The sequence below is a fragment of the Berghia stephanieae genome, chromosome 4 (genome assembly GCF_034508935.2).
Source record: "Berghia stephanieae isolate SIO BIC M18660-M18661 chromosome 4, UCSD_Bste_1.3, whole genome shotgun sequence".
Lineage (NCBI taxonomy): Eukaryota > Metazoa > Mollusca > Gastropoda > Nudibranchia > Aeolidiidae > Berghia > Berghia stephanieae.
Genome location: NC_088363.1, coordinates 61,460,464 through 61,472,690, shown reverse-complemented (window position 1 = coordinate 61,472,690; position 12,227 = coordinate 61,460,464). Strand labels below are relative to the sequence as shown.

General features: G+C 33.7%; 2 protein-coding genes across 2 annotated transcripts in view; one reads left to right on the top strand and one right to left on the bottom strand.

The window, feature by feature from the left end:
• LOC144970959 (gamma-aminobutyric acid receptor alpha-like) overlaps window positions 1-12,227 on the bottom strand; it is an 89,182-nt gene that overhangs the window by 12,312 nt on the left and 64,643 nt on the right. The window lies entirely within an intron of this gene.
• The window catches only part of LOC144970960 (uncharacterized), a 36,348-nt gene continuing 33,367 nt past the window's right edge, over window positions 9,247-12,227 (top strand). Inside the window, exon 1 of the mRNA XM_078911176.1 lies at window positions 9,247-9,415. The gene's annotated coding sequence lies outside the window, so the exon portion shown is untranslated. The remainder of the gene's footprint in view (window positions 9,416-12,227) is intronic.

The window sequence follows — 12,227 nt, the reverse complement described above, 5'->3', positions numbered from 1 at the left end:
TCTCACTATGTGGGTCATTTTGAGCACACTTTGCAATGTGACCAATGACCTCGAGCACATGGAGATGTAATATAGATATATCACGCCCATTGTGTATTATTATTGTGCATGAAATCAGAACAATTTCACCTACTACTACTACTACTACTACTACTACTACTACTACTACTACTACTACTACTACTACTACTACTACTACTATTATTATTATTATTATTATTATTATTATTATTATTATTATTATTATTATTATTATTATTATTATTATTATTATTATTATTATTATTATTATTATTATTACTATTATTATAATCTGTATTAATATATTAATTAGTTTTCTGAGGTTATCTGATCTGGGAGATGAATGGCGTACCATGATCACCGATGTCTGGCACAGACTTTGTACTTGAAGAAGAAGAAGAATATATTAATACTATTATTATTATCACTATTATTATCTGGACTGATACTATTATTATTATCATTATCATCATCATCATCATCATCAACATCATCATCATCATCATCATCATCATCATCATCATCATCACCATCATCATCATCATCATCATCATCATTATTATTATTATTATTATTATTATTATTATTATATGGCTCACTAACATAAATGGTGTATAATCAAGCAAAGAACAATCTCATGACTGTGCCAACTGATATTGGACAAGCACATTATTGCTTGGACCATGATTAAGACGAAGGTGTTCAGTGGAATTTATAGATAGTTCGAAGTTGATGTCACTCCGGTCTTTGTTATTATTTTTTGCCATCTGCGTTTATGAGTAATTCTCACTAAACTGTATTAACCTGATTATAACCGATCATGGTTCATAACACACGAAACAATCGAATGCAACAACAAGAAATTAATTAGAGTACCCCCCTCCCCCCTTTCCATTGACCACATGACACAAAACTTGTCTGCCTCCCCGTTTTTTCGGGTTGTGTGTGTGTGTGTGTGTGTGTGTGTGTGTGTGTGTGTGTGTGTGTGTGTTGAGCCCTATCAGGATGGACGACTTGAGAAAGAAAATTATTGATGTTTGTTATCCGATTTATAATAATTAGTAAGAACTACTAATAATAATTTAAAGGATGGCTCTAACCGAAGCCATCGTTATGTTATAACCTGTTGAAGAGTATTCCGAAAAGCAAGAATTAAAAATCGTATATTATATACTATCAATGATTGGAGGAAGTACGATGGTTTAGGATGGGATATCTGCTTGTTATCCAAGGCACTTTGACTGTGCACAATATATTGAGGCTGCGTATTGTCACTTTATTTCAATAAAATATATTGTTAAACCTTTATCGAGATGATAATTTTTGTCTCTGCTCAATCTGCATTACCATAAACTTCAGCAAGAGCAAGAATTTGAAGTTATGAATTGGTCTCTACAATAAAACTATTTAGAACACGCATGAAACATCTTGGTGCGCGGTCTGGATAAATTGAGTGACAGTTTTAATCTAGACGTCTAAATAATTAATAATTTAATCACTGTCTAGGTTGAAGAGTGGAGAGCTTTTCCTCAACTGGATATTTAAAACCATATCATGTCATCGAAAAGAGGCTGTGAAAAAGCTTCTAAGAAAATTTTAAAAAAATAAGAATTCTCTGTATTCATCCGATAGGGGGAATTTGTGTCTATGGTTTATTCCAATGGAAGACTGGAATAACCCAGGCGTTAACCGTAGTGCAGCGCTGCAAATTGAGCTAAGGCGAGGTGACTTGCTCAAGGCCACACAGCGCAGCGGCGGGTGATTGAACTCGGTACCTTTCGGGTACGAAGCAAAGACCGTACCCCTGAGCCATGCTGTCCCCTACTTGGAACGGCGATTATACATGCTACTGTGCAGACAATGTAGTCTCAAATATAAATCATAATTTTTGTATTAAGTTGGCTCTGTCTTCCATCTCTCAAAGTTAATTGTATTCATTGAGAGTTCAATGCTTGATATTATCAGACTGTTTTTAATTGTAAAAAGGAAATTGAAATGAAGTGCAAACATGTTTAATTATTAAGTGATGACCTTTGTTGCAGTTCGCGTTGAAAAGTGTTGCAATTTTGTCTGACACCGAATAGTTCAAACGGTTTACATCAATAAATCAATAACACCGGTGCAAGTTGGGATTAACCTGCTTACTGCCGTATTCTGGTTAATCAAGTAATTAAAAATTGGCCAGAAAACTTGTCTTTTATGTATTGATCGACTTAAATGACCTCAAACTGTAAAGGGCTAATTGATTCCACTTTCCATGTATGAATGATATAGTGGCAAATAGTCTAAATTAATATTTAATGTCAATTTCCATTACTCAGTAGCCCTACATCAACCCAAATCAGTTTTGTCCCTTTTGCTTCTTCTTCTTCTTCTTCTTCTTCTTCTTCTTCTTCTTCTTCTTCTTCTTCTTCTTCTTCTTCTTCTTCTTCTTCTTCTTCTTCTTCTTCTTCTTCTTCTTCTTCTTCTTCTGCTTCTTCTTCTTCTTCTTCTTTTTTTTTTCTTTTTTTTTCCTTCATCTGCTTCTTCTCCTACTCCTCCTTACAACTACTACTACTTCATGTAGCGCAACTTTTTTTTCGGCACAAACAAATAATTGCTCTGGAAAATTCCTGATTCTTTCTTTGACGTCCAGCTTTCGCAGCTATGCAGTAGATAGTATTGACCTTAAATGACATGAGTGTGCATAAAAGAAAACTTATTCAATAGGCCAGTACTTAAATATATGCGACATTTAGTCTGAAAACGGTTTTATGTAGGGTTTGAACAAGATACCAATTAATGATTTTAAAGTTAAAATGAGAAGAAATTTGATATTTTAGCTTTTGCCCTTCCAAGAAACTTCATTCATCTATTGACTGCACAAACATTCGAGAGTTGAGTGCAAAACTTATCGTAAGTCGAGTGTCAAATCGACATTCCTATCGCATTAAAAGCAAACAAGTTATTCAAATTTGAAAAAAAATATCTGAACTAAAAGGTTACAAATTTGTGGAAATAAGACTATCATAAATCAATTTAAGATTGTATTACAACCGATTTTTACTTACCCTTCAAATTTATATATCGTAAGTAAGAGTTGCCATAGTCTCATTGCCAAATAAGTGTCAAATTGTTAAACATAAAAGTATTTGTTTTTACGAAGTCACGATAGTATCTTTGCCAAATAAATGGCGCCCTTTCCCGTTGACAAAACAGTTCTAGACTCACAAAATTGTAAAACATCATTAAAAACATTTTTTGTACACACATCCATTTATACAAGCGCGCTGATTTCAAGTCTGACTGACTGAATTCCAAGTGATGGGGCCCTTACACAGACGTTCACTGAGAACAAAATATTTAACTGAGTATATTGCAATAGAAACCCAAATTCACTAAACCATGGAAGCAAAAGTAGAATTAGAACAATTAAAATAATGGGCTTTTATTGTACATTATTGCAATAGAACTCAAATTTACTGAACAATGGAAGAAAAAGAAATATTGCAAAGAATTCAAACAATTAAAATGGATTTTGACATTTCTATATCGATAATTGCGTTCATCGAGTTTATGTCATTATAATTTGTTATCACTTAAGGGAGGGGGGGGGGGGGGCGACAGTAAAAATGATGAATTTTGACCCAGTTTGCTAAAATTAGATTTTGGTGGTATGTTGTCATGTGACCATTTGTCTGCATTAAGAATTGCATGAGAACTTTATCTTCAGTTTTTTACTACTCAAATTAACGTATTTTGTGACCCATAGTATGGTTAAATCCTGCCCATTTTTAGTTTCAGTGGACTGATTTGATGAAAGAATATCAAATAGTTTTTATAACTAAGTAAAGGCAAAAACATATCAGTGAAAAGTAAAAACTCTCCTCTATCTTCAACAACCAATTATGTCATGTGGTCACAATCCAATTAGAGAGCGAGAGGAGAGTTTTTCCATAAACTCGTTTACTTTGACTTTTAAATGCGTTTTTCTCAAAACTGCAATTTTCTTCACTAAAAACCTATCTCCTCCCTCAGTTTTCAACCAATCTTCTTCAAAGTTTCTACAAATGAGTGTCATACAAATACGCAGGTCCTCTAGGAGCCGGATTTTTAAAAAATAAATAAATTTATGAGTAATTTGAAATTAGGTAACTTTTTTCAAAGGGAATAATCGAGTAATAACTTTGAACTTAATTTTTTAAGTTTCTAATTAAAAAATTAAAAATCGGGCTTCTAAAGCCTCTTTATATTTCTTTTTTTCTACCCCTGGCCAAAATATTATGGCAATCGGTTGATAAACAAAAAAGTCTTTGACTTTTTAAGATTTGTTGTTTATTTTCCAATATGGCGTCGTTTCCATAACAACGGGCAACTTTTTTCGAAAAAAAATTATATGCAATCATCCTTCCCAAACACATACATTATGAATGTGCATTGAAGTTTAGGATATTTCATCAAATAAAAAAAATGACCCTTTAGTGTCGCTCCCCCCCCCCCCTCCCTTAAAAAGCGTTGTTCTCGAAGGTCTTTATCCTCATGAACTCAACACAAAGAGCCCGTCACTTGTCACAAATCTCTGTCAATAGGTAACTTTCTACCAGACTGAAAACTCGCCAATTTAACTACCATTTATAAAGAAAGATAATAAAAACAAATCTCAAAATGACAGACCTATTATTTTAATGTATATGGAATCCATTCTCAAAGTGTTTCTTTCAACGTGTTTTGTTCACATTATCTGTATTTGTTAATTAAATGAAAGCTTCCACTCCGTTTGATTATTAGCCCCGGGTCCAATCAATATTCACTTGTATCCATATCTGAAGTCCCGGGTTCGCTCCTCATTGGTGTCATTCTATTTGTTTTTATCCCAGGTTTACGTGTGTCCACCTCCCCTAGTCCAATGTTCAATCACCTCGGATGCCTGCTTCCCACAGTCCCAGATTCAGTCCCCACTTTTGTCCACCCGAGGTATTACAGGGTAAATCTCCACTGGGTGTCTTCTTCCTCAGCCTTGGGTTCACTCTCCAGTATTATTCACAACTCACAGTCCCTGGTTCACTCACCACTGGTGTCCATCCTAGACAGTTCTGGGTTCTCTTCCAACTGGTTCCCACCTCCCATGTCATTTGGTTCACTCCTCACTGGTGCCACCTACAATCTGGCCCCGCGGTGTATTTTTTTGCACAGCAACATTTTCTGATTTGCATTGCAACCGCAAAATCTGCACGTTTTGCAAATTTTTGACAAATTATTTGATTCTTTTTTTTTTATTTTTGCGTAATTTGCGTTCTCAATTTTGTGTCTATTTCCAAATCAGCATAATTTTTGGCAAAATTTGCCATATTTTGTCCCATAATTTCGCATAATTTTAAGTTTGAAATTGCGTAATTCCGGGGATATATATTATTACATGGGTTGCATGTAGTTAGTTTTGAGGTGTGATACAACATATTTAGAAAACTGTAAAAGTTTTGCAAATTTTCCTTATTTTATTCTGCAAAATTCATAATTTTGAAATTTTTTTGCAAAAAACCGCGGGGTCAGTACAATAGACTGGTTCACTCCCCACGGGAGTGGATTTCGATGGATATCGGTAGATTTCGGTGATTTTGGCAGATTTCGGTATTCAGTGGTACCGCAATCTGACCGATCCTCTCTATTTTCTTCCTGGGTCCCAGAGAACCATTGTGCTTTCGGAACACAATGCCCATGAGAGAATGTGTAGATCCAGGAGGAAGAGAAGAAGAAGAAAAAAAAAAGAATAAGAAGAAGAAGAAGAAGAAGAAGAAGAAGAAGAAGAAGAAGAAGAAGAAGAAGAAGAAGAAGAAGGAGGAGGAGGAGGAGGAGGAGGAGGAGGAGGAGGAGGAGGAGGAGGAGGAGGAGGAGGAGGAGGAGGAGGACGAGGAGGAGGAGGAGGAGGAGGAGGACGAGGAGGACGAGGAGAAAATAGTGATGATGATGATTGTGAAAATAGAAGAATTGGAAGAGCAATTTTAAGAAGAAAAACATACTACTCATGTTTACAACTCGAGTCTTGTCCAGTTGTCCAATACAATTTTGATTGTTACCCAGTCGAATCTAGCATTAGATACTGGTATAAACTCCAGAGTAATCAACCCTATGTCTCTTAGAAATTATTTCAGGTATCGTAACTCAAAATATATTTGTACATTAAACGGTGATAATGGCACAAAACATAACTCCGAGTTACGACAGTTTTAGCTCTGTTCTTTCCCCTCTCAAAATAACCTATCTCGACACACGAGAGTCTTGCTTCCAATAAAATACTTCCAAACTAGCTTTTAAGTAAACAGGTCGTAATGCATTAGCTATTTTCATCAATTGTTTTGTGATGCTCTTTACTAATGGTGCAAATGCCACGATCTTTTCGTGTATGTAATTTTCAATCAATAACAAACTAAACTTAAGATTTTCTCCATTGTGCGTAAGTAGATAATCGCACCAGATTTGCTTTAATTCACTAATTTGATTACATGTGAACAGTCGCTTCAATCTGGTACAATGTCAAGGTAATTATAATTTTGGCCATGAACATTAATTAATTGTGTTTCTTTCAAAGACCAAACTGTGAATTTTAAATTTCATTATTTTGTTTAATTGAAATCGAATTTTTAAAACTGAAAAAATAACAAACAACCAAACAAAAAGACACATTATACAATAATAAAAAACAACAACAAAAAACAAAACAATAAACAATAAAACCCTGAACTTTCGTAAATCTTTTTATGTAGTACCTCAGACGCATTAGAGCTATGGAGCCGGAATTTAATCCCGGTTTCTATAGCGTGAAACGGACAATAGTACTTGCTACCATTTGGAAAAGGACGCACATTGCGCAATATCTATTATAAACCAGCTACCCATTCGCTGATAGGCAGAACAAAAAATCTCCAATCCACTTGAGATCTATCTGGGTCCCTTTGCTTGTTAAGCGAATGCTCTACCAACTGAGCTATCCGGGCCGCTAAATATTATTATTTTGACCTTAAATTCAGCATTGGCAACTGATTTATCCGACAGAATACCAGATTGAGTTGGTGAGTCACATATGTCATATCCTTGTCGTGATCAACCATTTAACTGCCGTACTCTGGAAAGACAAGCATTTAAAAATTTGGCCAGAAAACCAGTCCTTCAAACATCGATCGATTCAATTTAAATGATTTTCATCATTGCAAAAACTCTGAAACCTGAGACCTTGTGAGGGTCTTCCTTAAATCCAGGTTTGATAGTTGATGCTAAGATGAGAATAATTTAAATCGATAGATGTTTGAAGGACGAGTTTCCTGGCCAAATGTTTAAATACGTGGTTATCCAGAGTGCGACAGTTAATTTATTGGTTAATAAAAGACATACTATTCTATGTAGATTAAATTGGAGTCTCAAAGAAGATGGTATCTATATTGGATTGCTGTGATATTCTTGTTGTATCGTTGTCCTTGTCATTCAATATTAATGTGGAGATAAAAGATAAGAAATAGTATATAAAGCATGCAATGTCCCTCTTATCTTGTCAGCATGATTTATCATGAAGACAAATGATGGCCATCCATGTAGGTTATCATTTTTGCGATGATGATGATGATGATGATGATGATGATGATGATGATGATGATGATGATGATGATGATGATGATGATGATGATGATGATGATGATGATGATGATGATGATGATGATGATGATGATGATGATGATGTGGCTTTGTTGATTTTCTTTTTCATGTTTGCATATTTGATACACAAAAGGATTTATGGAATGTGTCACAAAATATCCGATAAAATCCAAGAAAAGTTGTTGCACTATCGTGACTTAATTCACCTCTCAAAGTTCTTAAATTTTGGCAAGGTAATAACAATAATAATAATAATGATAATAATAATAATAATAATAATAATAATAATAATAATAATAATAATGATAATAATGATGATGATGATAATAATAATAATAATAATAATAATAATAATAATAATAATAATAATAATAATAATAATGATAATAATGATAATGATAATGATGATGATGATAATAATGATGATAATAATAATAATAATAATAATAATAATAATGATGATAATAATAATAATAATAATAATGATAATAATAATAATAATAATAATAATAATAATAATAATAATAATAATAATAATAATAATAATAGTCAATCATGGTAAGTATGATGATAAGTACTATTTAACAGTGAAATCCACTCACATCGCACAAAGACCTCTCTAGGACTGCTGTCGCACACACTAAATATACATAGATCTAATGTATGAAATGGTGGTAGAGGGTTTAGTCATTTGTCAAGTTTAACCAGTTAACTGCAGTACTCCGGAAAATTCGTCGTAAAAAATTTGGCCAGAAAACTCGTCCTTCAAATACCGATCGATTTAAATGACCCTCGTCTGGGTAAAAACTTTCAAACCTGGGAATTCACGATGCTTTTGCTAATATGAGGGTTAGTTAAATCGGTCGTTATTTGAAGGGCGAGTTTTCTGACCATTTTTTAAAAATATTATGAGTTGTTCCAGAGTACGGCAGTTGAGCATTTCTATTGGGCGTTTGGCAATCAACAGAAATTCTGAGCCCACGTATTGTGTCCTAAGGTAACAAACTAGGTTTATCCATCTTGGTTTGTGTATAGATAGAATGCGCTTGGCCAAGGAGTTCACAACATTGCCATCCGGAAGTATATCGGACCAACACACAAAACTGTGTGTATCCATGAACGTTTATAGTCAGGTTAATACAGTTCAGTGAGTATTACTCATAAACGCGGATGGCAAAAAAACAATAACAAAGACCTGATTGACGTCATCTTCGAACTATCTATACAGCATACACTATAGGATTGTTCTACATGACCTTACAGTACTGAGAACGACACTGAAATCACCGACTTCACGGTTCGCTGAGAAACGAATGAACTAGTGTATCACTGTGAACTTTTCATTCTAAAAAAGTTTATTGATTATATTTTTATTTTATAAAAGTATGTATACAATAACATTTAAAAAGTGATATTATCTTATTAACCAAACGATGGATTTCCTCAGTTGCTAAGAGAGACGCATGCGCAATGCTATGTAAGGCCATGTCATTATTCTTGAGACCGCGCGTGACGTCGCCATACCTCGCGGGATTGAGATGATAGCTAACTTATGGCAAGTTAGCCCGGAAGTGGCAGTTGCACCCGTGGCACCCCTTCTTTGGCATATAAACACGTACGTCTAGCAACCTATCTTCTATGATTTATAATTGAGTTATATATAATTTGATAATTGCAACCTGTTTTATCATTTTCAAGTTTTGTTTTATATTCATCATTGTTCGTACTTGTTGTGCAGAGCTATAAAATAGTCGAATCTTCATTTTCACAGGTACGTTGAATGTGTGAAACCATAGTAATAAAGAGCCTATGATCTAGATATACTTAGATTTATATTAGTGTTCTAATGAGTTCATGAACTTGTGAAACAAACAAAAAAAAAAATTATTAAAGCCTGAGAACAAAGTGGAAAATAAGCCATTCACAGCTAAACGTATATATGGAAAACAATAGCAATGGTTTATATATATATATATATATATATATATATATATATATATATATATATATATATATGAGCCAAGGTCAAAAGGTGCCCGTCTGATACCAGTGTTAAGAAAATTTGATTTTTACTTAATTATGGGCTGTTTTCATTGGGTTAATGCTTGTAATCAATTGATAATATGAAGAAGAGATAAAATGAGATAGCTCAACATATTCTGTTGAACAGAATATGAAATAAACAACTTGAAAGTCAAATTTGAATGCAGTTTGGCATGTGCTTAAATCGAGGTCAACGCATCACCTTTATAGAAAGCATGTAGAAATTAAATGTGATGTTTTAGCTCACATGATTGAAATTTGCTAATAGTATAAAGTCAAAATTTACTTTTAAACGCAATTGCAGTATATTACATATCTGATTACGTTTCATATAGAGTTCTTAAAAAGTTGGTATTGCTTGTGACCTTTGGTGTCATCAAACACAGCACAATACTAAGACTCGACACGAAACTTTAAAGCTCATATTTAATGGTTATAAAATGTTACATTATGAGTAAAAAGCATAGATTTTCCTTCTGAACTCAAATCTTGGAGTAAATGTATACTGTTTTGCCGATATTGGGGTTTATTGGTTTTGGTGTCATTTGTCACAAGCAACACAGCATGCGTGAACACGTGGAAGTTTTTTTCGTTAAATGGCGATTCGCAATTTTGATCCACCCTTCTTACCAGCCTTTGAAGTGCAGCACTTTCAGTTGCCTTTCCAGCGTGGCTCCATGCAGAAAAGGTAAGTTGAACTTTGGTGTCATCGCTATTTTACATTGTCACAAGCAACACTTGATATTGGATATTACAAAGTACCACCAACAAATTATGTTTTCATCTGTTATTCTATTTACAAATATGATATTATGACATCTCATCTGAGACTGTGATTTTGACACAATTAATCATTTCCTTGTAATTCTAATTTTTTTATGTTTCAGGGTTGTATGAATCAAGAAAAAGACAAAACTCAAGCTTTTCACGAATCCAGATAAATAGAAGGGTTGTCAAGAAATTTGATTTGTTTTACTATTAACACACTAAATTACTACAAACAAGCAGATTTGAGCAGTAGGGTGATGTTATCGTCTGGTTACATGAATTCATTACCATAGCTGATATTTATCTAGAGTTTGTGTGACTTCTGGTACTTTTTGTGACCATTGGTGTCATTGGTTAAAATGTCACAGTTGACACTTAAGTTTGAAGTTTCTAATGTATTTCTGTTATCATGTTCTTCAAAGCTCGAAATATCATTGAATTCCATTTTAACAGACTGTATTACATTTGTTCAGTTGCTATTCTTGATTTATTGAGGCAAAATTGCGTTCTAGTGCCGATTTTGACCCAAGTAATAGCAACAATGGTATTACTAATTTCTAAGTATATTTCCAATTTGAAAGTATTTAGTTTCTTAACATATTATTGAATTTCATTTTAGCATAATTAACTGTTGGCTTGGATGGTCATTTGATTTGCGGTTATTATGCTTTTTTGACTGAATATAATGATATAGTATGGACGAAAGTGTTTTTTTTTTGTTTGTTTGTTGCTTTAGGTCTCTTCCAACACAATTGAGGTTATACGAGAGACCGCTGAAACAAAAAAAAAACAAGCAATCTAACAAAAATAGTACAAATGTAAATCAAAATCATAACCTAAAGATATCATAAGCTAAATTATAAATAACCAAGAAAAAACAGGCAGAAGATTTACAGAAAAAAAAATATCCCCTGTCAAAAATACAATCACAAACCAAAGAAGCAGGATAGGCTAGTAAAGAGAAGAAGAAACGACATCACTATCGGATCGTACACCCATGCAAACATCATAGGTATATGATTCAAGGGTGATGCTCCCATCCAACCACTGTGATTTGGTGTTGCTTGTACATAAGTATAAGTAATGGTGTCACCGGTCTTTTGTCACAAGTCACATTCAGATGCTCTATTTTCCATGTATATTTCTATTTTTGAAGTCTTTTGTCTCTGAAATATTATTAAATTCCATATTTACCTGAGGTTATTACACTGGTTTGACTGAAATTAATGATATATTGTCGAAATTGCAATTTGGTATTGCTTGTGACATAAGTAATGGTGTCATCGGTCTAATGTCACAAGTGACACAATGTCGCTAAATAAGATATCGATGGCCAAACCTCTGAGGTAGCGTTTTTGCCAATCCGCTGATCTAACCTCTGATGTCAACTTCAGAGATAAGCGCGCCCTCTTATTCTTTAGTCTCAAGATGATCAAACCTCTGATGTTAGTTCAGAGTTCAAGGGAGACGGAGAAGTACTTTCAAGCAATCAAAAACAGGTCATGTAAATGATGTATAGTTTGTTTTCGTGGATTAGAAAGAATGATTGTGTTTTTAACTACAAAATCAATATTTCATTTTACTGTTAATAGGGTTGTATTGGCATTGGACTCTATAATTTTGAGCATCCATAAATATCACAGCTGCTAAATAATTGTCAATTTCTAAAGTCACGATGCGACTGAACTTCAAGCCTATTATCTCCCGGTTATGCTTTACTAGTAAATATAATGTACGAAATAATGATTGGGTATTTAAAAAGATATTACGCC